Here is a 20,051-nt window from a genome sequence, read left to right on the forward strand (position 1 = left end):
GAGTTTGTGTAATTCTTTGACTTCTTATTTTGGTTTTGTGTAGCGGCCATCTTGAAATTGTGCCTTCCTGGTGTCGATATTGGCATCAAAAAAGAATCGCCAAGAAACAAGGGGCACCCAATTGTAAACTTTTACCGGTCCGGCTATTAATTTCCAGGACTCATGGAATAACTCAGAAGAAAAAAAGGTTAAACACATAGCCATTTAATATGGTTCAAAGTAATCCCCTTTAGCCGTAATGCACGTCTGTACAAATTTCGGGAAGAAGTTTTAAAGTCTCTTTAATTTTTGGAATGCTCTTTAATAATGACTTTACAGTTTTCTTGATGGCTTCAATATCCTGAAATCTTGTTCCCTTCAGCGAATTTTTCAGCTTAGGAAACAGGAAAAAGTCTGCGGGTGCTAGGTCTGGAGAGTATGGTGGATGCTGCATTTCAACGACACCATGCTGGGCTAAGAATCGCCTCACAGGCAACGCAATGTGTGGGCGGGCATTGTCATGTAGCAGCAGCCAACTCCCGTTTTGTTGAAAATGAGGCCTCACTCTACAAATTCATTTTCGAAGTCGGTCAAGAACTGTCCATTGATAGTTATGTTAGGAGGAAGAAATTCATGATGAATGAGTCCATCGCAATCGAAGAAAGCGATTAACATGATCTTGATATTGATAACACCAAGAATCCTCTCCCATGACTATCCTATCCAGGAACGCAGGGTCAGCATCAGCGTTGTCGATAAGTTCGCCACATGCGTCCAGTCTCAACTGCTTTTGTTCGTCCCTTAAATGGTAAGGAACGAATCTGGAACAAATCTTGCGTTTGCCTAGGTCTTGCGTCAAAATTCGCCGAACCGTCTCTTTGTCCATGTTCAATTCATTGGCGAGCACTCAAATAGTCAATCGACGATCATATTTCACCATATCGCGAACTTTTTCAATTGCTTTCGGCGTGCGTACGAACGGACTGCGGCCGACCCGTGTGTATATCATCTTCGACGCTTTCGCGCCCGTCCCGAAAGCGTTTAAACAATTCAAAAGTTCTTGAGCGGGATAATGCTTCCTCGCCGTAAACTTGTTTTAACCCGTTAACCGCCAAAACTACAAGGAATGTTTCTTTTCTCATGAAAATAATAACAAATATTAACTTAAGCATTTATAACATAAATTTACAATGAAAATTAAAAAAATGCTCTTACCTGTGGAAAAAGCGAGTGTTGCGTTTGCGCAACGTCAGCGGAATAAGACTACGGATGTTTAGTGAGTAGGATTGTACTCGTGTGATGTTTCTTTTGAGTGTAGCGCAGAATTACTTTTAGCTGTATAACGTTTTATAAACAAATCACTTTACTTGTAATTAATTTAATATTAAAATATACATTGTATTTCTTTTACAAATACAGATTATTTCATTTGAAAGATTCAAGCATGAAAAGCTTGATTACAATCATGATGTAAAGCTACATTACATACTTTGCATCTATAAACAGTCTGACTATGCTGCTCTGTACAACAAAGTCTTTTGTTATCAACGGACTTTACGATAAAATGTCTACCATCTCCATGCAATGGTTATTGAATGCCGAATTTACTAGCTCTTCCTGTTGCTGATCTATTTCTGGCTAATTCTACACTCTGAATAGGAGTTTACAAAAGGAATAATGCATTCTCGCGTCTGAAATCTAAAAGAGACTTTATATTTCCAGTAGTAAAAAGTAGTGATATTTAGTAAGTTTAGATACGGTCTTACCTCATATAATTTATCAGCATTGTCAATTTGACTATTGTCAAATGCAAATTCTGCTTCATATTCCTGTACTGCAAACGTGATATCAATTTTCGTACAACAGGAACAGAAATGTCCTTATCAAAAGACCAATACATTTTTTCTTGAGGTAAAAAATGATATCCTGTAAGCAATAATATTCCAATAAATCTTCTCATATAGGCTTCAGATGCAATAAATTCTGAGCCTCTTTTTTTTTTTTTTTTTTTTTTTTTTAATTGCTGAGCATATATATTTGTCTGTTCAACGAGAAGAGAGTAAATGTCTAAACCAAAAAGAAAATCGAAAATCTGTGCACTAGTTTCACCTTGTGTTTTGTCTTTTATGAAAATCGAAAATCTGTGCACTAGTTTCACCTTGTGTTTTGTCTTTTATAATTTCTCTTCTATCTCTTTCTTCATGTTCTTCCTGAGACATAACTAACAGTTCCTTTTTTATCCACTTCAAGATTTCAGTCTTCTGCTTTTTAAACTTTTTAGTATGACCATAACTGCTTTTAGAAGGCTGAAACTTATTGATTACGTGAATTTCAACTCCCCAGCTGTATCATTTGGTAAAATATCTTAATCATTATTTAAAACATTGCCATTCCTTTCTTCTTCGTCACTAGCCTCTGCAATTTCTGGGACAGTTTCATTCTGGTCATTATTAACATTATCATTATCTGTTTCTTCATCAAAAAATCTTTGAAGGGCTTCTTCTAATGTAAGACACCTCGTTCTAGGCATTTTTAAACAACCAGAATATCGAAAGGAATGAGTGAAAAAGGAGATTGACTACCCGTTTCCTGCTGACGTTGCGTCAACGCAACACCTGTTTTTCCTTCCTTCCCAACACAAATATAAACATCTGATTGATGTAATGTTCTGATAAACGGTGACGTTGACTAAAAATAGATCATTCATAAAGACAGCGATTCTTTCCTTAAATATTTTCAGCAAAAATACCCCGTCGAAAATTTTGCTTAAAGTATGAGATTAATTATTATAAACGAAATGATTGTTGAAGGCAAATATTTTTTACAGATATAATCTTCATAATATTCCGTACACAAAATCATCTGTTGGTATAAAATATCTTAGGTAGTTATACGCGTATATACGCGTTTATTTTAACCGTTGCGTCAACGCAACACCAGCGGCTAATGGGTTAATTCGTAGGTTTTCGCAGCCGTCTAGCCCAATTTGAAGCAAAAGTTAATGTTAATTCTTTGTTCCATTTTCATTTCGACAATAGGAATTTAAGAGCTACGTTTTAATGCGCCTTTCACGAGAACCACTTACTTCAGAATGGCGGCGATTGCATTGCACATGCGCAAGAAAACGCTCTTCAATATGCAATCATTAGCGCCATTTTCCGACTTTTCGTTCTCTTACAGTTACGTCAGACCTGGAAATTAATAGCCGGACCTTGTAGTTTTCAGAGCATCAAATAACAAATCTAAGTTTTTGTTCTTTTATTCGTTGCCTCAAATAATGAAAATTTAGGTTTCAGTGTCGTTGGATTTGTAAGTTTTTCTTCAGGTTCTTCAAGAAACTTATGAATTGACTTTTTCCATGGCTTCTTTTAAAACAGCATTACTCTGATGGGTAGTTTTTTGATTTGCTCTTCATCAGAATCGGACTAGAAATGTTTTGTGGATTTTGCAAATACAGCAAAAGAGTTGATAATTCTACTTGTCTTTTTTCTTTAATTCGTTCTTCTGAAGCATATAATAATTTCAAACTTACTTCCGTGTTTAAATTCTTTAGTTCATTTAACAGATATTCAAATATACCTTCACTTGTTAGTAAATTAGCATCTCGTCGCTCTAAACCTTTAGCTGCTAGATGAATCGGTCCCAAAACTTTATGAAGTTCTAAAAGTTTAGGATATTGAACTTCATTTCTCATATAAGAAGAACCGGATATTCTTCAAAGAACAGCCTTGATGGCACCAATTTTGCTTCTTTAAGGATATGAGCGACATTTCATTACATCATACGAGGAATAGGAGCTAGGGAGAAAAGGATTAGGATTATTCAATTATGGCAAAACACATTAGGGCTATCTGCCTAAAGGGAGGGATGCCTTCGTGGAGGACTTTCTAAGGGAAACTGGCTCGTATACACGTTACACATGGGGAAAACCACGATAACGCCCATGCAGCCAGCCCGTTTTCGGGATTCGAACCTCCAAAGGAGAAAAGGAAAATATATGGGGAAAAGCGGGATTAAGATGTGTTTGTATTTGTTTGGTCACCGCTATTCTTCGAAGAATATCCGAAGAACGAATATCATTCAATGCTAAGACAACACATTCTTTTACTGCCAGAAATCTTCCAATCATGTTATGTATTCTACTTTATTTTTCAGTCAAGTATTAAATTTAATTCCTTTCCCCCTTTTTTGATATAATTTTGAGGAATGTTGTTTCTTACTGGAGATTTTCTAAACAGCTTACAATTTTTGTTTTTAATTGTCAGACAAAATAGGAATAGAATGTTCTCAGTTACATATATTATAAAGAGAATCTTCATAATCGTTATATTCGTATTCGTCTTCCGATTTCTCACTTGAAACATTCATTTCAGCTTCAGCTTCAGCTTCAGCCATTTCTCTATGTTTATATAACACATCAGTAACTGCCAAGTGGATAGCGTGTGGATAACGTAGTTGATTAATTCTAGATGATAATTTGCCAATTTTTTTCATAATCAGCAGTACCATCATTTGTTGCAGCAACTATGTCAGTTTTTAGATTCAAGTTGAAATTTTGTAGCCTTTCAGATACCAATCCTATTGTTCTCTGAGCATGACAGGAACCATTGGCACTAAACCCAAATTGAAATCTTCTGCCAAGTGGCGTATGTGAATGTTTAAATATCTATAATTTCTAATTCAGAAGTCAAACAACAAAAATCAGCGTTATATTTTCAATGATGATTTATATAATTTAAAAATATAATGCTGATTTTTATTGTTTTACTTCTGAATTAGTATTTGTTCGGCGTGTTATTGTGTTTTAATTATCTATAATTTCTTTTGCTAGTCTACTCATTTAAAGTTACAGAGAATTTTTTCTTATTCTTTTTTATTCAATTTAATTCAATAATAGTCTCACGTTTACCATTGTCATAAAACGCATGAATGAGATCCATTACTCTAGAGTTGTTTCTTGTAACGAATATCCTTGTTGTTGAAGACACTCGTATGACCGAACTATATTTGTAACGATATTAATAGAAAATCCATCCATAGCTGCAAGTTTGGATATGATTTTTTTTAAACTACTCCTTTTCATTTTAATAAAATTTAGAATATTCGCTTGTTTTGTGAAGAAGAGGAATATCCAGGCGTTTCTTCTTCGCCGATCGTTTCCGATTTCTTTCCGATAATGATTTAAAATAAGCTAACACAAAAGGAGGAAATAATGTGTGGTAACTTCCAGCACAGACTGTTTCTCAAAATTAAATTTACTCATTTTTTTTAGAGGATTTTCTGTGATATTTCATGAGTTTTTTAATCTTAATGAATTTTTTTTTAAATTAAAAATTTTCTTTGTCCACACATAATTGAATTGAAATATATGTATGTTGCTACATATCCCAATACATATTGAAAACAATTATGCTTCCGTGTTTAGTGAACTATTTAAACATAACAGATACGCACCAATGGATTTTTTGAAGTGAGCAAGATAACCTATGTGTTCTTTTGGCCTCTCAGTTTTTCATATGATTCCTCGTAACTACTTTTTTCGGTGTTTTATGATTAAAATCCATCAAAGTTATTGCATATATGCTGCCTTTATTCACCACGCTACAATAATTTCAGCAGCATACTGTTGAATTACATTCTCTAATTGTTGTATAGCTAGAGAGTATGAGACATTTTACTGCTTTGAAGAATATGACTTATCAGAGATGTGCATTAGAATGATTGACAAACTTCAATAATCTTACTGTCAATAATGTCAATTTATCACAGATAGTATACATAACATGCACTACAGTCTCTGTGCTTTTGAAGTCCCTATGTTGCACAGTAATTGTTAGAGTGTTGGACATTACATTTTTGTGTTCAACTTAAAATATTGCAAAACAAATTTTGAGGCTGAAGGGGAGGGAAGAGATAGAAGATGTTATGATGAAAAAGAATTACATTACCCCATATATTATTTGAGTAGCATATGGTTTCTGTAATTGGAAATACAGATGAACAGGGCCTGAAAAGTTTCATACATCAACATTATCACACAGGTAAAAAAAAAGTTACCGTAAAGTGCGTTTTCCTGAATTTACTTTCACAACTGCATAATAACTGCTGTGCCTTTAAAGGGCATGTTGTTTCTCTTTAAACATACTGTTTTCTTTCTGATGACAATTGAGAGTTGTTTTGGGTTAGTAAAGAATATATAATATTTCTGCAATTAAAAAAAAAAAAAAAAAAACGCCGCTTTTTTGTTTATTTGATCAGGAAGCATAAATAAAGATGTGCCAAAGTAAGCAATAATATAGGCCCTGTGGATCCTTAAAACGGCCTTACATATTAAGCGGTACCATATTAGGTGACTAGTATGATACTATATATTAGATATTAAGTATGTTTTACAATATAAGAAAAAAATTTGCACGCAAGAAAAATCTGCTCCTTTTTAAAACCACCTAGCTCATATTAGATATACTGCAATTAGATGAGATACTTAGTACAGAGGTATTGACAGAAAGTAAGAAACAATAGACAGAAGCCTGTCTGTAATTCAGAGTCACATTTTGAAATTTACAATTTGACTTCAAAATCATTTGTTCAAATGAGTAAAACTTCATTAAAATATTTTATCAATTTTTATAATGAAAAATGTCTAAGTAATTACTTTTTTACCCAAGGTATGAAAATTTCACCCATGATTTTCTACCCTGCCTTGCAAACAAATAAAAATACGGTATTTTCAACTACACTCATGCTCTTTTTCCTTAAATGCAATAAATACATTTTTTTTTTGGCACAAACATTTTATGCAAGTGTGCAATCAGCTTTTCAAAACTCACTGGTAACAATTTAATAGCAATGTAGACATTATCAGCACTGATGGGTACTAAGGAGATTTTGGAAGGGTAGGAGCATAATGCTCATCCTAGATGTTTTGAGGGAAAAAATGTGGCAACCCTACCCTCCTTTGCCATTTTATGGCAACCCTTAAACTGCTTTGCGGGAAAGCCATCTTACCGCGCCTGTACATTTCGCAACACTGCCCTTTCCCAAGGACTGCACATACCGGGCAGTACAACCCTTGGTCAGGAGCATAATTCGATACAAACAAAAAGTTCTAAAACAAACAAACAAATAACATAACTAAAGAACCAAATATTTACGCTATATACACAAATTAGATACATAACAATTTTAAATTATATACATTAAAGTTCAGAATGAATTGCAGTCTCAGTCTGTGTAAAATATACCCGGGTCAAATACTTTTCCACTGCAGTTCTCAGATGCATTTCTGTTTTGCATATCACAGTATGAAGATTCAGTTCTTTGAGACTTTTCATCTACAGAAAGATCTGAAACAATTTGTTCACCACTCTGAAGTTTGTTCGTATCATGTGTACAGTTCACCTCGGTATTTTCAGCAGCTGGTACATGCACATTTTCCTCCGTTTCCTGAGAACCAGCTCCAAATTCTGCACCAGAGTCATGAACGGAACCCGATACTTTACATACGCAAGTATCCTGGTCTAAAATTAAAATCAAGTCCTTGCAAAACCTGCACTATGAGACGCACACATAGTTTGCAAAGTGGGTGGGTTTTCTTGCAATACTGGAGCACACTGCTGAAGCTGCACATCAACACCTCTGTCATCTCTGCATCACATGCATTTTTCAGATGGTTCAATATTCGCGAACTGCGACTTCATAGCTTCACTATCAGTTTCGACGAACTTAACAATCACATTTTCACTTTCTTCCACTTTAGGCACTTGAGAATTAAAATCTACTTTCCCGCCTTTTATTACTTTATGTTTTCGTTCTTTATCTTTAATCCCATTAGTTGTTTCATCTTTCATTTCTTGATCTTCCTAAGACAGTTTATTAGCTACTTTCTTCATTTCTTCATCCTTTGATTCTTCAGAAGCCACTTCTCTCATTTCCACATCGTCTTTTATGGCTCTAGTTTCTTCTGTAAACTCCCCTTTACGCACCTTTTCTTGGCCGACATTTCATTCTTCTCGTTGGGTGTGTAGCTCCTTCCAGTGGTTCCTTTCATCTCCTTCAGTCCGGCTTTCAACTCCCCTCCTGACACCAGTTGTTGCGGTTTTCTCTTCTTCTGACACCAGTTGTTACGTTATTTTCTTCCTTCACGTTTGTACGGGGTTCATGTGGATTTGGAGTGAATAACGACGACACTAGTTCATGAAGTATCGAAACACACTTTATTTACCAATATTAATCAGGACAGCTCCAAAATCGCGTTACAGTCGTCGAAGAACTACTATAAACAAGCTGACACAATCATCGACACAGCCTTCAGGTTATCAGGCTATCACGGTGGAGACAGCTTCACCGCAAAGCACCAGAGTACAGCTTTCGACTCTCCTTGGTCGTTCTCGCAACTCCACATACTCTCGAGACTCTCCACGCTACAGCTCAACACGCTCTCTCGACGATGCACTAACCGCGATACACTAAGAGACTCCTTTGGTGCACTCGACGACCCACTCGGCACTCGATGCCCGGCTGTCAACTCGATCGACTCCGCAGGGATTGACTCGCCTGAAGAGACACCGACTCGATACTGACTAGACGAGGCACACTCACTCGCCCTCTCGATGAAGCAACCACTCGATACTGACTCTCTCGCACTCTATGCCAGGCACACACACTAAATGACTGCTGACCAGCAGGGTTTATATAGCTTTCGGCTTGTGCTCGGGAACATTCTGGGCTAAACCGGTAAGAATTTGTGCCAGAAGGTTCTCCAACTGTCCATGGTATATCGCAAATTTTGTCACCAAAACGGACGATTTCCTGCCAAATGTGGCAACCCTGCCCTCCTTTGCATTTTATGGCAACCCTAAAACTGCTTTGCGAGGAGGCCATCTTACTGTGCCTGTACATTTCGTAATAATACATTTGAAACATTTGGTCACCTAAATATTTTGAAAAAAAAAAAAAAAAAAAAAAAAAAAAAAAAAAACCACTTAAATGCTGATTGGATTATACAGTCAAAAGTCGTTAATCTGGACTCGTAGGGACTTCGGCGATTCCGGATTATCAATCATCAGTTTAAATCTAGTAAGATGGCATGCAGAAATTACAAAATTAAAAATATGAAACCGTAATTTATGAAATAAAGAACAATTATGATCTAAAGGGTATCAAAATTTACAAAAAGAAAAAGCTTAATATTTATTTGTTTACTTTATTAAACATTTCTTTCAATGTAAGTTGTTTAAGTTGCTTCGTTTCATGTGATAATACTTTCTCTTTAATTCTATTAAACAGACATAATTTCTTGTTTAGTTACAAAGTTCCGCTGTTCAAGTCCTATAATTGCTGTGTCGAGAATACCGACTAATTTGTCAATCGAAATTTTTTCGTTTTCAATCATCTCTGCCACTTTCTTCACTATCGGAAGCGAATTATAATGACGAGGAACTTGTTTTAAATCATATCAAAGACGGAGTACATCGAGATGAAATACTACATTTAGTAAGGAATTATAAGCCAAATAAAATAAAAACATCTTCCCTGAAGATAACGATAGTGCTGACAGATCAACTTCCAATTCGGCCCACCAGCGGCGGAGCGGTAAAGTCGCTGAACACTGGTAGTTCGGTCTGATGTTCGAATCCCGCGAACGGGCTGGCTGCATGGGTGCTTTCGTGGTTTTCCCCATGTGTAACATGTATACGAGCCAGTTTCCCTTAGAAAGTCCTCCACAAAGGCATCCCTTCCCTTAAGCAGATAGCCCTTGTGTGCTTTGCCATAATTAAATACACACACACAACTTCCACTTCATTGCGCGCCGCGGCGTTCCCCCCGCCGAGCAGCGTGAATCTGATAAACAGATTTCGGATTTCGAAACATATTTTCGCTTTAGATCCTTTACATATCAGCAAATATATATCGGAAATTCTATTTGATATAATCGAAAGTTCAAGCTTACTTTTATAAAATTGCTCTAACAGTCTGCAAAAAATAATAAGCCGGATGCAATTCGAAGATTAAGGAACAACGCAGTCTGCAACATTAACTGATTTAGATAATTTTAGCTTAGCTTATACCGTCCGTTATACATTAAACGCGCATGCGTAAACGTTTTATGCGCACGCGCACACGCATATTCGCAGCCGTAAAGGTCTTACGTGTTGGCTTTAGTTTTCCACATGCAAATTTTAATTGGAGGTCGATCGGCGGTAAGCTAACATGGTTGCCGCTGATTGGCCGATGACGTCAAGATCGGCGGGTTGGCCGAGTATTATATATATGTACGCCGGTATCAGCGAATGTTCTTGTTCTCTTGTGTTATTATCAGTTAGCATAATGCTAGTTTGCTTTCAATCAAATGATTTTAAATGTAAAGGCTACAGTGTTAGCTCTTTTATTTTAATTTACGGAATAAAGCATGAATTTTATTTAGATTAGTCCTAGCTTTATTTAAGGGAAGCAAAATATGCTTTGCCTTTTATCACCACTGCCAACAGGGTTATGGGCCCAGCGCCAACAGCTAATCGGTCATCCAGTTCAACTCAGGATTGAAGGAATGTAGGTGAAGAGGGCCGTTATCCACGAAAAGAAGCTGACCAGTCTTAGAAGTTTGTTCAAGTCGTTGTGCTCACACTGAATTGAAGATGTCATTCTACCTGAAGGTTTTGAGCTGTTAAACCATGACAACTGGGATCGATGGAAAGTCGACATGAAAATGCTGTTACTGGATAGAAATTGTTGGAGCTTCAGAGAAGACAAAGAAGAAGAATTAGATAAAAGTGCAACAAGGCGTGAAAAGCAGGAGTTTACACTGAGAGAGAACAGAGCCTTCACTACATTATATTACGGAATTAAAACTGAGTTCAGGCCGCTGATACATGAATGTTCAAGTGGTAAAGAAGCGTGGGAAGTTCTGCAGAAGCAATTCGAACTCAAAACAAGAGCAAGGACAATTCAGTTACTGGATGAATTTTTTAGTATTAGATATACGCCAAATGAAGAAATAGGATTATTCATCGCAAGGATAAAAATGACTGCAAAGAAGTTGGCTGAAGCTGGTCACAACTTGGCAGATCTTTTTAAAGGATTTCAGGCAATAAGGAGATTACCCCCGGAATACTTCGGCATTGTACAATTGATCTATAGGTGGAAGGACGAAGATTTTACGCTGGAAAGAATTGCTGAAGAACTGGTAAGGGAAGAAAGCCGACTTCGCCAGGTAAACGCCGATTTAGAAGACAGCAAGGTAAGCGTGTTTAATACTATTAGTTTAAACGCGGGGAAAGATAGAGTTGAAAATAAAACTAAATCTAAGAAAAAGATGGGGAACATGAGAATAGGACCTTATTTCAGATGTCATAAATTTGGGCACTTAATCGCTCAATGTAAAGAAAATGTAAGTAAAAATCAGAAGTTTAAAATAGACGATAAAAATGGACAGTTTAAAGATAAAGAATTAATGTTAGTAGAAAATTATGTAACAACTACAGATAAAGGAGGTTAACGCAGATAAATTTAATTGGGTCGTAGATACTACAGCTACAACTCATTTCTGTAATAATAAAAATTTAATGACAAATTTTGAAGAAATAAATGATATACGTATGTCTTTAGCTGTAGGAAATTGTGAAAGTAAAGTACTAGGAAAGGGTACCGTCAAATTTGCAGTAAAAGTAGGCAATCGAATGAATTGGATTGAGTTAGATAATGTGTTATATAATCCAAATCTAAGGAGAAATTTATCGGGAGCAAGGTTAGAAAAGGCAGGTGCTCATTTTGTGATTTTAAAGGGAAGATGTGGATATACTTTAATAATTGGGATAGATTACGCTATGCTAAACGATATGACGGACTTTATCACGTAAAACCATTTAGATATGCAACAAATAAAAGGGAAGTTGGTTACGGTGCAGAAATTGGAAAGTTAAATAAAGTAGACGATGCAATGCTATGGCATCGGAGATTTAGCCACGTAAATTTTGATTATATTAAGAAAACTAGTAAGAACCAAATCGTGAAAGGGTTACCAGAAATTGAAAAACCAATAGAGAGGTGTGAATCGTGCATTATTGCTAAATCTAGTAGAATAACTTTTAAAACTGTTCCAAAGAGATCGGATAAACCATTGCAGTTGGTTTATTTAGACGTTTGTAGTCCACTACCAGTTCCATCTAAGGGTGGGAGTAAATATTTCCTTGCTATTGTAGATGACTATAGTAGATTAGTAACAGTGTATTGTATGAAAAATAAAAATGAATCGTTCTACAACTTTAAGAATTATCATAGGCAAATGGAAAGACTGACGAATAGAAAATTAATAAGCATACGCATCGATAACGGTGGGGAATTCTGTAACAGACAATTCGAAGGGTACTTAGCCGAAAATGGAATTAGTGTTGAACGCACAAACGCGTATACCCCAGAAGAGAACGGTGTGTGTGAACGTTTTAACCGAACGGCATTAGACGCAGTTAAAGCTATGCTTAATGATGGTAAAATGGAAAAAAAGAATGGTGGGCAGAAGTTCTTGGCTGTTTCGTGTTGTTTATTTTAAAATATTTGGTTGTAAAGCCTATGTTGGCGTGCCAAAACAGATTAGAAATAAATTACAAATGAGGTGCAAAGAAGGAATCATGGTAGGATATGCGAAGGAAACTAGGGGTTATAGGATATGGCTGCCAGAAGAACGCAGATTAATAGAAACCTGTAATGTGAAGTTCGATGACAAACTGTATGCAGCAAATGGCATCCTGGAACAGAAATCAAAACCTAAATTTAAGAGACTAGAGGAATCTGAGCTATTAGCAGAATCAGATGTAGAACAGGAAACTTTTGAAGAAGAAATAAAGTTGTCAGAAGACAAATCTACTCCGAAAGAAGTATCAGACTTAAACTGGCAAAGCAGTTAAAAGCAGTTAAAAGGCCAGATGGAACACGTACAAACATATATTATTATGTAGAGGGAACAGACACCCGTTTTAGATCTTATAATGATATTGAAAAGTATTGTGAGGCAAGAAATATTAAATTTGAAAAAAATAAGTTTGATTTTAGTGGAAAAAACGAATACGCGGGGAAAGTTAATTTTGTAGAACAGGAGACTAGCTCCGTGTCTGAAGAGGCAAATTCCGTAGAAATTGTTATCCCACAAAACTTTAAAGAAGCACGAAAATCAGTAAATGCCGAAGAATGGGATAAGGCAATGAAAGAAGAAATTGACACAATGAAGAAAAGAAAGGTTTGGGAATTAGTCGAAAAGCCAGAAAATAAAACTATGATAGGAAACAAATAGGTCTATACGCTAAAAAGAAATGAAAAGAATCAAGTGGTTAGATACAAAGCACGTTTAGTAGCACAAGGATTCAGGCAGAAAAGAGGTGAAGATTTTGATGACGTTTACAGTCCTGTAGTAAATTTTTCAATCATAAGAATATTTTTCACTATCCTGGTATGTTTATATGGATGGACTAATTGTCAGTTAGATGTAAAGAACGCATATTTATATGCAAACCTAAATGAGAAAATACCGGGTGATTAAAAAGTCAGTATAAATTTGAAAACTTAATAAATCACGGAATAATGTAGATAGAGAGGTAAAAATTGGCACACATACTTAGAATAACATGGGGTTTTATTAGAAAAGCAATAATTAATTAGAAAAGCAATAATCTGATCAGAAAAGCAAATTAGCATAACAAATTAAAACAAAGCAAAGATGATGTTCTTTACAGGAAATGCTCAATATGTTCACCATCATTCCTCAACAATAGCTGTAGTCGATGAATAATGTTGTGAACAGCACTGTAAAGCATGTCCGGAGTTATGGTGAGGCATTGGGGTCGGATGTTGTCTTTCAGCATCCCTAGAGATGTCGGTCGATCACGATACACTTGCGACTTCAGGTAACCCCAAAGCCAATAATCGCACGGACTGAGGTCTGGGACCTAGGAGGCCAAGCATGACGAAAGTGGCGGCTGAGCACACGATCATCACCAAACGACACGCGCAAGAGATCTTCCACGCGTCTAGCAATATGGGGTGGAGCGCCATCCTGCATAAAAATCGTACGTTCCAGCAGGTGTTATGTTACAGAATGGCATCGTCCCCAGCCCGATGCCATTCTGTAACATATCGGCGTACCTCTCACCCGTCACAGTAGCAGTTACAAAACCAGAATCACGCATTTCCTCGAAGAAAAAAGGCCCGATAACAGTAGATGTGGTACATCCAACCCATACCGAACCATTTTTTTTTTTTTTATTCTAATAAAACCCCATGTCATTCTAAGTATGTGTGTCAATTTTTACCTCTCCATCTACATTATTCCGTGATTTATTACGATTTCAAATTTATACTGACTTTTTGATCACCCGCTATATATGACCCAACCAGAGGGACTTATCGAAGAGGAAAATAAAGTATGTTTATTACACAAGGCCATTTACGGTCTACATCAAAGCGGCCGTGAATGGTTTTGTGAATTTGAAAGTACTTTAGAAAATCTACATTTTAAGAAAATACAATGGTGTAATTGTGTTTATAAGAGTTCAAATGTAATTCTCTTGTTATATGTAGATGATATTGTGATTTTTAGTAAAGATCAATATAGTGTAGATAAAGTAATTTCACAGCCGAGTAAGTTTTTTGATCTTAAAGTATTAGGCAAAACTACAACGTTACTTGGAATTGAATTCTTAGAGAATGAGAATGGGGTTTTTATACATCAGCAAAAATATATCGAAGAAATTTTTGAAAAATTTAAAACATTTCCAGATACCAATAACTTCACTTCCCATAGCTAAAGGCACTATTCTTACAAAATTAGATTGTCCATCTACAAGTGCAGAAATTGCGGAAATGCATACATTACCCTTTAGAAATCTGTTAGGATGTTTAGTTTTTGTAGATAACAGGACAAGGCCTGATATTATATATGCAGTGAATATCTTATCACAATTTCAAGAGAATCCTGGAATTAGGTATTGGGAAGCATTGTTGAAATTTCTTGGTTATCTCAATAGTACTAAATTATATAAGTTAAACTTATCGAAGATTAAACATCTAAATTTATATTGTTATTCAGATGCTGATTATGCAAGTAATAGAGATGACCGCGTGTCCATGGGAGGATTTATATTATATTTAGATGAAGTACCGGTAATCTGGAAAACTGTTAAACAAAAGTGTATAAGTTTATCAACCATGGAAGCGGAGTATATCACCTTATCTGAAGCAGCGAAGGAATTAATGTGGACGAAAAATGTCTTACAAGATGAAATTTTAAAGTTTAATTTAAGAGAGTGTAAACTATTTTGTGATAACAAGTCTGCCATTGATTTTTCTAGATCGCCAATAGAAAATCGCCGAACTAAGCACATAGACGTAAAATATCACTTTGTTAGAAGACTAGTAAATGATGGAGTGTTTGACCTTGAATTTATCACCAGTAAATTAAATACTGCCAACTTATTTACAAAAGCAGCCACTGCTATTAATTTAAGAAAGTTTTGTTTAGATGTTTTCAGTGTTTAAAGACAATAAGTGTTTTCGTATAATAGAATTGAACTATGAACTTCTGTGTAAGTTTTGTTTTTGTCTTTGCATGAGGAAAAGAGGGCCGTTTGTTGGCTTTAGTTTTCTGCATGCAAATTTTGATCGGAGGTCGATCGGCGGTAAGCTAACATGGTTGCCGCTGATTGGCCGATGACGTCAAGATCGGCGGGTTGGCCGAGTATTATATATATGTACGCCGGTATCAGCGAATGTTCTTGTTCTCTTGTGTTATTATCAGTTAGCATAATGCTAGTTTGCTTTCAATCAAATGATTTTAAACGTAAAGGCTACAGTGTTAGCTCTTTTATTTTAATTTACGGAATAGAGCATGAATTTTATTTAGATTAGTCCTAGCTTTATTTAAGGGAAGCAAAATATGCTTTGCCTTTTATCACCACTGCCAACATTACGCGCACACGTAAACGCCTATGCGCATGCGTCAACGCAGAAAGTGTGTAGCTTTGAGGTCCGGATTATGGGTTTCCGAATTAACGACTTTTGACTGTATCAATAGAACGAATAAACAAACCAACATACATTTTTACAAGAAACATACGAGTCACATGAATAAAACTAAAATATGCTGTTTCAAGTACATGTAAGATAAAAATATGCAAAGCAAACTCCTGATTTTAACTGGCAATAGTCCCTTTTATTATACATTTTAATTTGGGTACTTCCACTTTCTGTCCTAAAAATAGTAACTATTGATAATATATATGAACACAAAATGCATTATATCAAAATTAATTCATATATAATCTTACATAATGCTGCAATACAAGTAAATTTTAGTTAATCAGATTAAAGATTTCAGTTGGAACCAAATCATTTTTTTACTTATTCCAAGGAATGTGTTTGAGTTTTAGAGTATGTTATTTTTTATTCCACAGAAACAAGAGAAAATGCAAATTACAAGTTGTTTAAATACTAAAAAAATTTTTGACAGTCTATAATTGCAATGATATCCACTGTATAAAAATCAAAAGATTTGCTCCCAGTTATAATATAGTTTGAGCAAACATAAACTGTAAACAAAATGCTAGTTATCCCCCCAAAAAAATGCCAGCAGTTTGAATTGATTTTATAACCAACTTGTTTTAATTAATAATTTGTTAGTTTAATAAATCAATAAATAATATAGAAATAAAGTTGATTCATTCAGAGAATTTACTGAAGGTTATAAAATGTACAGTTTATATGAGAGATTGCTGTGACAGTTTAATAAAACAAATGTACGGTCACAAGGATATGAAGTGAATTTGTTATAAATGAAGACTGTTATTTCTATATTCATATTTGAACTACACATATTTGAACATAGTTATTTTGAACTACTTGTAAAAATGCAATTTAGAAAATGGAGAATTGAAATTTTTAATCCTCTAAAATTAATAAATGAATAATAAAATCAAAATAAGAAATTTCTGACTTATTGTCAACATCTAGGTACCCATCATGATCATAATTATTAATTTCAATATCTAATAGTACACAATTTAAAATCAACTGTTTATTATTGATCAGTCAAAATTATCACTGCAAAGAAAACTAATTAGCTGATCAAGTAGTTGAAAATTAAAATTTAAAAAGGCACATATTAAGATTGCAAAACCAAATATCATTAGTATATTCAGCATTATGAGATAAACCTAGCGAAATTTTCTACAGCTTAGTTAAATGTAAATTTACTGAAGTCACAATTTTTTGAAAGAAAGGAAGACAGATTACAAAAATCACAGCAGAAGTTTTAGATTACTGCAGAGAAAAATATAGCCAATAAAGACAGATAAGTAGCATCACACTATGCCTGAAATTCTCAGTAAAATAGTCCAAATATTTCTTATTTCATTCTGTGTAATTTTAACTTATTTTAAAAATCACAGCAGAAGTTTTAGATTACTGCAGAGAAAAATATAGCCAATAAAGACAGATAAGTAGCATCACACTATGCCTGAAATTCTCAGTAAAATAGTCCTAATATTTCTTATTTCATTCTGTGTAATTTTAACTTATTTTACTCAGATTAGTGTACATTTAAAAACTGTTAATTTCATTTTCTTAGTTTCAACTTAGCTTTTTAAGATTAAAAGGGACAAAAAATGTATGAACAACTAATACTTAGAAATTTTGATGATAGAGAATTTTATCTAAACTTTCTGCTTTAAAAAGAATTTTAAAAGGGAAATAATCGTCAAAAGTTTTTAAACTTTTAAGAGATTATTTCACTTTTTATTTTCTTTGTTGAGGACCAATTTACGATTAAAACAGAATATACAGACATTCTGATTATTTCACGAAACTGGAGAATATAATGCTTCAAATACAACATAACAGAATGGAAGGGGGACTCATATTTAAAACTGTAGAATAAAATTCCTTATTACATAAAGAATGGAGATGGCTCATAAAGATGAGAAAACATGCTCTAATTTAAAAATAAAATAGTGTGACTATAGTCATCACATAGTCATTTTATGAAGGTAAAGAATACAGAGGTTAAAATTCATTTCAAAAGAAAAATCATATTTAAAAACTGCTCAATGGAATGACTGCCTTAGTTTTGGTTAGAAAGATGCCAAGAGCAGCAAACATCTAGGCTACAGGACAACTTATCTAGAATTATTTAAACATATAGTCAACATGACATATAGCTAGCTCACAGACCAAGCAGGTCTGAATGCAATTTTGTGTTGCCGAGCTATCTAATTAAAATTAATTGTATGAAGAATTTTTTTAAAATTAAATTTCAATTATTGTCACAATTATGTTTTTCTCAACACATCTGTCAATTACATAAATGATATTTCTAAGCGTTCAGATTATTGAAATGGAAAATGGGATGGGCATCAATGTAAAATTAAAAAACAAAAACAAAAAACCGAAAGCTTTTAGATTTTAAATTACACCCAAAGAAACCTTTTTTTTTAACATTTTGCGTGTTACATTTATTTATTAAATATCATGTTCTTCCCAGTTAAACCATAAAATTCAGTTCAGCAGCAATATCGCAAGATAATTTTAAAATCAGCATATCTTTAGAATTTCCGATACACAGTCTCGCATGGTGGAGATAAAAAAAAATTTTTTCTCCCCTGTACAGTGTTGCAATTCCTCGCTTTGAAATCATTGAGTTGGTTAATAAAAAATTCTTTAATGTCTGATAAAATACAATGCTGACCATTAAAATTACAGCACCATGAAGGAAAGTAAATACAAAGTGATATTATATGTAAACAGTATGGCATGAAGACAAAATGATTAAATTTATAAGCAGTTTGGGGGTTTACCAGGATGCGAAATTAATAGAAACAGCTGCCACACCTGATGCGTAAAACACTTATCTGGTTAGGTATGGAGTTGAAGTGGGCTTGGATGACAGAAACGGGCAACACATTCCATGCTGCTTCAAATTTATGCTACACTTCATTAACTGTATAAGCTGGAGAGGGGTGGCGGGTCGGTCCTTCAGCAACCCATCACTGGATGTTTTCAATAGGTGGCAGATCTGGAGACCATGCAGGGCAGCAATCGGATACCCTGTGTATCGGAGGAAGATCAGAACAGAGCATGGAACATGTGGTTTTGCATTATCTTGTTGGAAGATGGCATTTGGCAGGCCTCGAAGCTGGGCACAACAACTGGACATAAGATGTCAGAAATGTACTGATCTGCGTTCAAATTATCATCGATTCGAATTACAGATGTGTGTGTCGTGTAACCAACGGCTATCCAAATCAATACACTAGGTGTAGGGCCCCTATGCAGATATCGAATGCAAGCAGGCGACATGCGGTCCCCTCAGAGCCTTCAGACGTATACAGTCATCAAAATACTGCATGCAGAATCAGGACTCATCTGAAAAGACAACATTGTGCCCCTTCAGTATCCAGCTTTGTTGTTTGGTGCACCAGAGTTGCCGTCTCTATGCTGTATTGTCAAGGAAAGCCAAAGGAATGGTCGCCGTGCTGATGGTCCATGCACTGTACAAGTGGATACTTGGGCAAGCTGCAAACATGCCCATTTCCTGACTAATGGTCTGACTAATGTGCATGTTCTCAGGCAATAGTCATGGGAGGGCACTGAGATCCTGCATGCTGTTCAGTATGACCCTCAGTAACCCATTCATTTCATATTCGCATGACAATAGTATGAAATCGACCAGTGCGATGGGTTATATCACGGAATGATAATCCACATTCTCGAGAGGCAACGATCCTGCCTCTATCGAATTCTGACAGTTGCTGGTAAGCATTTCTTCTTATTATTATTCGAGATATAAAACAATATTTTGAGCAAATTCCGATCTTACAAAGTGCTTTCCAAAGGAGAAAACTACTATACAACTTTTCTTTCATGCAGTGCTTCAGATGCCATTTCTCCTTCCTGCCTCATCTAAATGTGCTGAAATACTAATCATTTGCATATAACAACCTCTTCTTCCTTTTATGTGATTTTGACGTTTGTCAGATCATTCATTCCTTCCTGGTGTTGCAGTTTTAACGGCCACCACTGTATGAAATAGA

The sequence above is a fragment of the Stegodyphus dumicola genome, chromosome 10, assembly GCF_044657685.1.
Source record: "Stegodyphus dumicola isolate Sdum_Otavi_A_Nest chromosome 10, ASM4465768v1".
In the NCBI taxonomy this organism is placed as follows: Eukaryota; Metazoa; Arthropoda; class Arachnida; order Araneae; family Eresidae; genus Stegodyphus; species Stegodyphus dumicola.